Consider the following 12029-nt stretch of genomic DNA (forward strand, 5'->3'; position numbering starts at 1 on the left):
CACACGCTGTTGGTATTCCTAACAAAGCGATTGCAGAGCGTCTCAGATGTAATGCAGTTTCTTGTGACTGAGTTATCCCATAATCAGTCTGTAGGTGTTATTTCCTTTGCAAGTTTAATTAGCATGATCATGGTCACAAGTAGCTTCAAATGTTGAGAATATATCTCTCATTAAGAAAGAATATTTACTGTAACCCTGATATTATATTAGTAAGATCATGTTTAAGTATTAGTTTAATTGCAGCACACATACTGTTCTGCAATAATTCTACCCAGATGTATTAAAAATGAGTCAAAGCACTAATCTTTGACTTCTTTTTGCTCTGTAACTGTTGCTAGTTTTGCAATCTTTATGCCATACTATTAGCAACCCTGTAAGCTGTGAGGTGTGGATGCCAATTCAAGGTCTACAGAGACCTCTTGTGAACATTCAGTTCAGTTCAGTTCTTTATTTATTTATAACGTGCGAAATCACAGCAACAATCACATCAAGGTACATTATACTATAAAATAAACCCCAATGATCAGACAGTCCGCAATGAGAAAGCACATGGCGACAGTGGGAAAGAAAAACTCTCTTTTAACAGGAAGAAACCTCCAGCAGAACCTGGCTCAGGGAGGGGCGGCCATATGCTATGACTGGTTGGAGGTAATTCGAGGAAGACGGGACAAAGATGCTGTGGAAAAGATTAATAATAACTAATGACTAAATGCAGAGAAGTTTATAAGCACATGGAGTAAAAAGGGTGAGTGAAGAAGAAAAACTCAACATGCTGCATCATGGGCAGCCTAGGCCTTTTTGCAAAATAACTAAGGGATGATTCAGGGTCACCTGATCGAGCCCAAACTATATGCTTAGACATCTTAAAAGTAGAGAGTGTGTCTGTCTCCCATATTGGGGTGATACAGTACTATGGGGTCTTTAAGGTAAGATGAGGGCTGATTATTCAAGACTTTGTCTGTGAGGAGAATGATTTTAATTTAACAGGGAGCAAATGAAGAGAAGCCAATATGGGAGGAACATGCCCTCTATTTTCAGTCCCTTTCAAAAAGAGAAACATACTTATTCCATATTGAGTTATCTTCTCAGCAGAAGATGATGTTACTGTTGTTATAAGTTAAAAGAAAAAAAATCTTTCTTCCAGAAAACCACATTATTGTCACACATTCTTTGATCATGGCTGCACAGAATTGGGATTGAAAGTGCAAAGTCATTTAATGTATACAATATTCAGTATGCCTGAATTTTTAAAGTTGCAGTTAACTGAGTTCTTGATTTGCTGACAGAAGACTCAGGCCAGACATAACCAATCATTTCAATATATCTTTCACATACGGCCCTATGAAACCATAGCTATCGCCCCCTGGTGGCCGTAGTAAACTGTGTCGTGTTGGTGTTAAGGCATTCAACTTGTATTAGCTGTTGGATACCAGTGCTGCTGCTCTATGATTTGATCACTCAGCACAAAAATGTAATTGTCATTTGCTGATTTGGTATTATGTTGAGTTTGTATTTGCTGTCACTGCCACAGAGAGTGATGCTACCACTGAGTCTCACACCCTGGCTAGTAGCAATGTCTTGCTTTTGTGAGGGAAGGCTAACCTTTAATCAGCAGTAGCTAAAAATCTTCAGGTTCAGTTTACTGTTCCACTCTCAACACTGCCACAGCATTTATTTATTTTTATTCCCAGAGCAACAATTTACAGACAAAAAAGTTCCAGAATGTCATTCTACACCGAGCCGGCAAACAGCACACTGAAAGAGTTAAAGACTAGCTGTTGAGAACATTGTGGAGCACTTATAGGTAAAATTTCTGTGCACATAAGAATTTGATAAAACAAACAGTTTGATCACCTGCTAACTCAAAGCATTCTTTTTCATTTTAGAGGCAGCTGGTTCGATGAACACCGCACAAGATAGAGCTGAAAGTTCTTTATCAGTTAGTAAGTGCCTCTGTGTGCTTTGACACAGATCAGAATATGTCATAGCACGGGGACAACGAGTCACCCTGTGGGTTTGATAAGGAGTCTGCAGTCCTTTGCAGGAGGACTTCAATAAATCCTCTAAAGACATTAGCCTTGAGCGTGTGGGTCCTTATCAATACGCTGTCATCAGTAAATTGCTTAGCTAGTTACCACAACGTCAACCTTTGTGCACACTTTGACGCCATGGCAAATAGAGTGTGCATGCATAGGACTAATTAATCTGCTGACATCTTGGCCAGAGGTCAGAGAAGAACCACAGCAGTATACTGTTGTTGTTGTTTTTTTTTTATACAGCCATTATCTGTTTTCTAGCTTCATGGGATGGCAATGACTCGTCTATGAAGCACTGATGTTCCCCAAAGCACAGCCAATCTCAAATCTTCACTGTACTCAAAATGAAGGAAAAAGTTATGTCTTTGCTTGAAAATTTTATTCAAAAAACATAAACAACACAGGCTGTTGGTTATAAACAGCTAATGCTACCCAGTCATAATGCCAATGCTGTGGTTGGCTTTGACATGTCATTATCATAATTCAAGCCAATCTTGTCCAGTTGTATGTGGCACAAATATTAATAATAAAGTAATAATAATAGTACAGTCCAATGACACACTATTGGCTGACACAGCATTTTGGAAACCCCTAGCTACAGAAAAGTTATATTTACCATTTAGTAAGTATGAATATTTAATGACATCTATTTTGCTTATCACAGTCTATTATAACTGACTCCACTTTCCCTATAGAAAATAATAAAGTGAGAAAATGGATTTTATTTATATATTATTTCTTTATTTACATATTTATTTATAAATATACATAATCACTGTAAATGGAGAAAACTGTAGGAAGCAAAAATAATGTATCTTGCAGCTGCTGTATTTCTGAATAAATAACATTACATTTTAAATGAGAAGGTTTGTTTTCAATCTTTATATTATGATGATTATGACAATTCTACCTGAAACTGGTGTAAAGCATTTTCCATATATTAGACTGGATAGCCTTTATTGTCTACCTATCTATGAAGGGAGACAAACTCTGCTTTGTTTTTCAGAAAACAGTGAATACATAATTAGCTGGAGTGCTGGCAACTGTTTATTGCTGAGTTGTGATGCGTTCATCTAGACTTGGAGGGAGAATGAGCTGAACCTGTCCTCCTCCTGGATGATGCTAAACATGGCTGCTGCAGGGACTATGAAAATTAGATGTCCAGTTTGTCTTCCTGGGGACCAGTCGAGGCACTGAGTTATTTTGGCAAGCAGCAACATTTAGACGAAGGGACAAGTCATAATCTAACCACAATCCTAGTGCATCAATGTCATCTGGTTGGAATTAGTTTTCAGTACGGGATTTGGGATCTTAAAGATGAAAGAGATTATTTTTCTTTTATGCCCCAGATGGAGGCTTCTAGCTACCAAATCCCAGGTTCTGTCAGCAAAGGGCTCCATCCTGATCACCTTGTGTTGCTGCAGCTGACAAATCATAAAATGAGGACATTGCTCAAATGACAGTAAGGCTGCTGAGAAGCTGATGGGAGGTAATAATTACATTTTATGAAAATTAACAAAGCCTCGTGCCACTCTCAGTCACCTCAGCAGAGCTCACAGTGCTCATGGACATGGATCATTGGGAAAATGTGTTCTGTGGTATCATGAGGTGGAACATTGAGGCTGAACAGCAACACATTTCTGTAAAACATGCTCTTGGTGTCTCGCAGGTAGACTATGCAGTTCTGACCAGGATGCACTTTTACAACCTCCAAGGTTGTCTGACCACACTGTTTTCTGATGATGTTCTCAAGTCCAGTGCTGATCTGTGCAAAGTGGGAGCAAGAAACTCAACAGATGATTGTTACCACCTTAAACCACCTTAAAAACAACGCAAAGGGGCAAGAGTTGATCAAACCCCTTTCTTGTTTCAAACCCTTGCGTGCCAATGCTGGTGTTATCTGTTTTTTCAAAGGTCAAATTTGTACCTTAGCCAGAAATCTGGACACATGATACCACTGAAGTGCAAACTCACCCATCTGTTGTTAGGAGCAGTGAATGGGGTGGGTTGTAGATAAAAGCAACGCGCTTACAACCTCTACATTTTTGATTTGTGTTTCTTGACTCACACCTTCCCATTATTTTTGTATCCATAAACTTGATATTTCACCTCTTACATGCTTATAGACAATAAATATTTCCTTCTGTTAAAAGGTGAAAGATTTGGAGGTTGACAGGGGATTTATGGTGGAGGGTATAATTTCCCAACTCTCACCAGAGACCCAAGTTTACAGATACACATACATCAATAATGTATGTTTTTAAATTTATTATCAATTCAGAATGTTTTACCTGGTCAGGTTTAGGCACTCAGGATTTGCCTTTAAGTGGCTGCTACTTCAGTGGCACGTCCCCACTGTGGAAAACATGTGTGCTGCAGACATGAAATAAACTTCCTAATGACATATATGAGTTCCAGTTTGTGCAGACTCATTTTCGCACACATCCTCATACACCTCCCACTCACTCTATAAACAAAGTTGACCTTGAAGACCATGCTGGATATAAAGCAAAATTTAATTGATTGTTAACACGACCCCACTCTACACCCTACAAAGTTATATCTCGTTGTATTATCAGATGTCAATCCATTCTGTCTGATAATATTTAGAAAGTACATGGTGAATACAAAAGTACAAAAGGGTATTAGGGCCACACTAAAGAAAAAAATGCATTGCACTTAAAAACAAACAAACAAACAAAAAAAAACATTGTGACAATAAAGCACCAGTTCACAACAAAAGTTACCTTGAGAGGCTTTGTATTATAAAATAAGGAACCTCCAATCATAGAGAGAAAAGCCCAAAAGTCCGATGGTTCCTTGTGAGTGAGAAATTTGCAACGGCAGAAAAGAAGAACTCCCGATCAACAGGAAGACCTTTGTCAGGAAGAGGCTCAGGGAAAGACGGCAGCAGTTGCATTGTTATTCATCAACTCATGTAATTGACTCTTGTTCATTCACGCCACATTGCACGGCGGGAATTAGGCCGATCCTTAGAAATATCCTTTTCATAAAAGAGAGGCACATAATCAAATCTGACAGTGCTGAAAGCTTTTTCTTATCTATCCAGCCAGACTGAAACCAAAGTGTATATCACACAAGGTGTTCCAGATCTCTATTGTGAGCCTTCCATTTGCCTGAGCTTTCATCTGGCTGCTGGAAACTTCAGCACATAAGACTGAATGGGAGCCTTTTGGACTGAGAGCCCTTGTGGGAAAAAAAAGAAAAAATGAGTGTAACAGAAATAATGGGAACTGCTCAGAAAGACAGCGAGAGCATAGCACTGGAGTCAGAAAGAGTGAAAATAGTATGAGAAAGTAAGGAAGTAGAAAAATATGGGTTCAAGCTTTTGTGTTTATATAGACCCTTTCCCCATAAGGCCTGACTACTTCTAAGCAAAATGGATTTCCAATGGCAATGTATTAGATATTGCATTAAGCAGGGAACACTCTGTTACCCTGCTGCAAAAATTTAATATATTTTGCAAAATGCAGGAAGCCTCCTTCATTCCAGCCATGCTTTTCACAAAGCAGCCGGCTATTTTGTGAGAAGTTCTTCATGGCTTTTTTTTTCTTGTGTGTTTAACTGCTTACATTTTAGCGTCCTCCTGTCCTTTTTAAAATTCCTGGGGAGCTTCAGGGAGGAAGTGCTCAAACAGGCGTGACAGTAACTGTGGTGTAATTAGAGGACTGCTGGTCCATGCTGAGCAATCTAGACAAATTAGCAAAGCTTTGTTGAATTCTCTGTCCTCAGGGTCCCCACAGGAAGTAAACACATAATATGCTGAACTCACTTATTGCTGAATCACAGACTATCTTGTGACTGACACGTGGGGTTTCCTTTGCTCGCTGAAATACGACAGCTTTGTGATAAAAAGAAATAGAGCTTTGGCTTGAAGTGAAAACACAAATATTCAAGGTAGCAGTGATGTAGGTGTTTGCGTATTTGTTCCAGACTGCTGGAATTCTCCTGGTTTGCTCTGTGAGTCAAACAATTCCTGCTGGAATCTTTGTCAACATACTTAATGTCCTAAAATCGAGGGTCTTGAGCTTGAGTGCCATCTAAATTCTTTTAACAGACCACCGTATAACACGATAGCAGAGTTAGCCTGCTATCTTGCTAGCCTGGTTTACGCAGATTCAGACTCCCTGAGGGTGGCATGAGGTTCTGATGTCCTTCAGTGGGACCTGTCCTCACAGACCAGTGCCATGCAGCTCAATTTGTAAGAGAGCACTAGAAGTGGCAGAGCAGCCACTAATGCCCATTCTCTTCATAAATGAGAGCAGGTTCACACTGAGCACATCTGACAGATGTGAACCACTCCAGAGATGATGAGGTTATGCTGTCTGCAACATTATCTGTGAAGGGAATGGGGCACCCTGTTGCAGACCTGCCAGTCTGATGGCTTCCCTGTCTCTAGTGTGTGTTTATTTTAAGTACAAGATAAATCAAGCACCATGAAAAATAATGATAGCCACGACACTCACGAAGTCTGGCTCTGACAGCCTGGTCATATACATGCACATGAGCAGCCTGTGTGAAGTCCTTTTGTGGGGTTCTGGTAGTGCTACTCCTGATCAGCTTTGCACAAAGAAGCAGATACTGGCCCTGCTGCTGGTTAGTTGCATTTCTATGGCCCCGTCCAGCTACTAATAACCATTCTCAGTGCTGGCGGTCTGTAATCTTTAAATTTTATTGTTATGACACTACAATATCTTAATGGGCTGGGACTTAATAATTCAAGGAAAACCTTTTACTCAGAGTATAGCATCAAGTCAATATCTGGAATATTCATCTAGTCAGTTAAGTAGCAGAGGGGGTTCCTAATCTGTATCAGCTTATTCAAAGTAACACCATGTAATTGTTGTTTCATTAGGGTCAGTGTCACTGCTGATAGCATGAGGCGATACCTGGACCCTATGAGAGGGATGGAACATCAATACGTGCTATTGTCAGAAGGTTTACGGTCTGCTGTGTGTTCCAGCATCGTCTCAGGAGCATGGAGGAGTTCGCTTGGTACCATACAACATCTGTGATTGTGCACTTTATTCATCTTCATTATTAGTATTTCAGGGAAAATGTTTGTATTCTTAGTCTGTGCTACTGTAATTGTCTAGCTTTACAGAGAGCAATTTCTCCCTGGACACAGGTGGGTAACATGCTTAACAAATATGAATATTTCACTGATTTCATAACACGAGTTTGGTTTAGACATTTAAAGTTGCCAGGTGATGTAACCCACTTATTGTCATTATTTTCTGTCTCTGTTCTGTAAATTGCAGCTAAAAACATATATCTTCTTCATCTACATCTATTTGCCCTTTATATCACTCACATCTTAAAAGCAGCAAAGCAAATTACCCATGAAGTAATCTTGAATTCACCTGCCAGCTCTCAGCATCCTCACGTAATTTACCTGCAATGACCAGACGCTAAAAGGATTTGGTAATACTAGGAGATGGCTAGGCTTTCAGTTAGTAAGAACACTATTTATGTGAATGCTTGTTAGTAATACAACATTTTCTTTAGTCAGAGGGAATAAAGCCATCACCTTACACACTGCACTGACATGTGATATTTCTGGCAACTAATCCAAAATATCAGCATTCCAAAACTAGACATTTTCTATGGACTGGATAGTTCATTGTACCAATGTTTCTGATAATCAAACGGATTTAAATATTACACTAGGATAATGTCACGCTACTGGGACTGTAGTTTGTTATAATTTTTTAAACCTTTTAGAAACATGTTGACATTCTCTCAGTTGTAGTTATGTGGGTTTTGTTCACAGTGTATTCTATTCTGCTCTGGGTCTCTGACCCAGTGTTTTGAGTTTGTTTTGGACTCATGATTCTTTCTAATGCATTAAATAGATGTTTAAGTGCTAGCTCTGTATAGTTTAGCTTTCTCTCATGCAATTGAGTATATTTCTAGTTTCTGGCTTTTATTAGTCCTAGTGTTTTGTTATTTGGTCTGTCATGTACCGCTCTGACTGTTTTATCCCTTCAGGTCAACATGTCTGTTTATCCCCAGTCCCAGCCCTGTGAATGTGTAGAATCTTTCCAGCCAATTGCTTCAAAAGGAAGATCACACGAAGCCCTGTTCGACAGTATTTGAAAGTACTGACACCTGCTGGACAATGTACAGCATGTCCTGCTGTGATAATACAGGTGGGCTACATAACAGTCGATATATAAACATATAAACATAATGATGTATCATTTGCAGAATACCCATATGAGGTCCGGTACAGTGGAACCCCGACTTACGAAATTAATTCATTCCCGAGGGTCTTTCGTAAGTCGAAGCACCCATCGCGCCTTTTGAGTGAACGATAGGCTGTAGGCTAATTGCTAACGGCAACAACAATACGTCGTTCAAGCGGAACAGCGAAGCACAAGTACGAAAGCCAAGGGGGTTGCCACATGATTCGGAAGGCATTGTGGGCATTGTAGGCATTCTGGGCTCAGCCAATCAGAGCCAGGGGATTTCGTTACCCGGGCATTTTGCCGTAACACCGGCAGAAATATTGCCGTTAAGTGAGTTCGTAACTTGAATTTTTCATTAAATGGGGTATTCGTAAGTCGGGGTACCACTGTATAATATAAATGTATGCGCACGCACACACACACACACACACACACACACACACACACACACACACACACACACACACACACACACACACACCCCTAACTAACAATCCTCTCTGTGATTGATTTAGGACTTATGTTTTTATTGGGCGATAGGGAGCATTTTAACATACTACTTTTTTGCCTTTTTGGTGGCTCTATAATGTGCTTACAATCTCCTTGCAAGCTGGTGATAAACCTTAGAATCACCTGACATCCAGTTCACTCAAAAAACGAATTCCTGCATCTTTTCAACAGCTCAAATACAAAAAACGAGGCAGTCAAATCATTTCAGAGAAAAGTCACATGATACTCTGAAGAACTCTGAAGCCGTGACACGAGCTTTGTTCGGACACGGACCCTTTACTTGACACGGGCCTCTGGTCTTCAGTGTCAGTTATCACTACTTGCCTGCCGCACAGCAAACTATGACACTTTTCCTTGTTTCAGTTATGACGCATCCCCTGTGTTCTGTTCTGTTTTCTCCTTGTCTCATTAATTAGATTCTGTTCACCTGTGTCTTGTTTTTCCATAGTTGCGTCGTCTCGGCCTAATTGCTCCTTGTGTGTATTTAAGCCAGGGGCGGAGCGTGGGGGTGGCTTACTGGACTTAAGCCCCGGTTGTTTTGTCAGAAGCCCGGGGTCTTTTGGAGTGTAATTTTTTCATAGTTAGATGCCTGGCTGACAACTGTATAAAACAAAAAGTACACACAATATTCGAAGCACATAGTGCACACTGTGGGAATTTACGACTGTGCGTGAATCCCCCCTGATATTGGTATGATCCGAGCTCAGGCACTAAGCAACTGAGCGAGGGGGCGGGGCAGCTGCTGCCTGTGATTGCGCTGTTGGAGAAACGGAGCCAGCCATACTAAGGAGAGCTTAAGTTTGACCAGGTACCAAAGCAAATCATTCGTAGCGTACAAATAATGTAAATATGACGGTGCATCACGAAAGATTGATATCAAACTGATCACTTGACCAATATTACGTTACTTGCTCTTCAAGTGAATCAACAAATGGCGAAATGAAAAGCCGAACAAATGCTATTTTTTTAGAGAGTCTTAGCTTACGTGTGTTTATTTCATATTTTCAGTTCTTACCCTCCCCGACTAAATCGGTTTCAGTTATGTACTGAAATATAAGAATGGACATTAGAGGGTTCTTTCAAAGAAAAAACTCAGGTAAATGTTATTTTATATATTATGCTTTGTGTGTTGTTCAGTATATTTCTATGCAAAACAAGAGGGATTTCAGTACACAGCAGGATATTCACATTTGTAACCAGATATTTACATACACTTTAGGGAGAAAACATAAAACATTTTTACTGTACAACATCAATTTAGAGTAAACTTTTGTTTTAGATAAATATTGAAATATCTTTTGAATTAGTTCAATGTCAGAATAAAGAGAGAGGGATCTGTCTATTTTTATCACTTTCATCAAATTTAGGAGTACATGTACACTAAGTTTATTGTTAATTAATAAGAAAACTGCAGACGATTCCATTCTGAGCTGAAGAAGCTTCTGATAGGTTAGTAGAGTCCATGTGAGTAAATTGGTGGCACACCTGTGGATGCATATAAGGCAAAACACAGAGCCTGTTTCTTTGACATGAGAAAATTAAGAGATGTCAACCAAAACACCAGGAAAAGAACTGTGGAGCTCCATAAGTGTGGCTCAATTTTGAATACAATTTGGTGCCATTTACAATTAAGAAATACAGACAGTTTCTCTCTTTACTCTTAAAGTTAACAAATATGTTTTTTATATTTATCAATCTAAAAAAAATATTTAGTCGGATTTGATGTTACAATTAAAAAAGTGTTTGTGTTTTGATCTGAAGAGTACATAAATATGTGGTTTCAACTGTATATTTGATGATTGTCAGCACAAAGAGGGAGAGAGAGGAACAGAGAGGGAGAGAGAGGAGAATGAGGACAGAACAGAGATGAACAAGAGCAGGTGAGACACACATGTTAGTCAAATGGTCGTTTACCAAAAGTATCACCGTATCATAGGTCCTCATGTATCTCATACCTAGTGTTTCTTTTTAGGGTTGCTATTTTTCATATTCTACATTTATTAAGTTTTGCAGGCTTGTTTGCAAAACAAGGCTAAATAATTATATAAACTTTTCTCAATCTAAATATTGTACTTTGGTAGAATAAAAAAAAACAAGTGTAGTGCAGGTCTATGATGATTTTTAGTGCTACTATTATCTAGTTCTGATTGTGGTTCTGTCTTGGTTAAATCCCAAGTAGTCCTGATATTGAACTGTTGTAGTCCTGTTTTAATTCAGGATCAGTTCTGGGTCTGGTTGAATTGGGGTTTAGTCCCTGTGTCTTGATACAGCCCCGACTAGTTTAAGGTGTCCTGCATATGTGATATATATTTTTCCCTATATGAAGTCATTCTTTTTTGAACAAAACTCAAAACGGAGCCAATTAATCTTTCAGTCATTTCTAAACCCCCCCCCCCCCCCCCCCCCCCCAAAAAAAAAAAAAAAAAATCCCACATTCATACTACCCTTTAGGGCTAAGCCCCGGATGTTTCAAATGTCTGCCTCCGCCTCTGATTTAAGCCCTCAGTTTTCCTTAGCTCTGTGCTGTTTTTTTCCCCCTGCACCACTGTTTGGATTATTGGACTTCATTGGTCCAGTAATCCAAACTCTGTCTCTGTCCTCTGTGTCCACACCAAAAACTAACAACTTGTAGCACCACCATTACAGCCAGCAACAACTGCAATCAAGCATTGGCAATACCTGGAGTCTTTCACATGGATGTGGAGGAATTTTGGCCCTGACTGTATTTTATTTTTTGTAAATGTATGTTTAAGGTCATGCCAAAGAATCTCAGATTTACGTCTGGCCACTCAAAGCCTGCGTTTCGTTTTTCTGAGCAATTCAAAGGTGGATTTGCTGGTGAAAAACACCAGCAAATCCACTGCTGTGTAACCCAAGTCCGCTTGATCTTCAGGGCATACATGATGTCTAGATATTGTCCTCAAGGATTTTCTGGTAGAGAGTAAATTCATGGCTTCATCAATTATGGCAAATCATCCACTTCCTAAAGCAGCCCCAGACCATCACACCTGCACTACAATGTTTGATTGTTGGGATGATGATCTTATGAAGAAATGCTCTTAGTTTTACACCAGATGTAACGGTATGCAAACCTTAGTAAGAGTAAAAGAGTAAAAGTAAAAACTTCTGCTTTTGTTTTTTCTGCCTGCAGTATCAGGATATCAAGACGTTTCTGTAGTTGGTACTCTTGGGGGCTGCGGATGACCCAGTTCTCCTGGATCCATCTCTGTCTACCTCTGGCTCCTGGGGTCTTATTGCAGCTTCCCACCCC

Source organism: Astatotilapia calliptera, chromosome 22 (genome assembly GCF_900246225.1).
Source record: "Astatotilapia calliptera chromosome 22, fAstCal1.2, whole genome shotgun sequence".
In the NCBI taxonomy this organism is placed as follows: Eukaryota; Metazoa; Chordata; class Actinopteri; order Cichliformes; family Cichlidae; genus Astatotilapia; species Astatotilapia calliptera.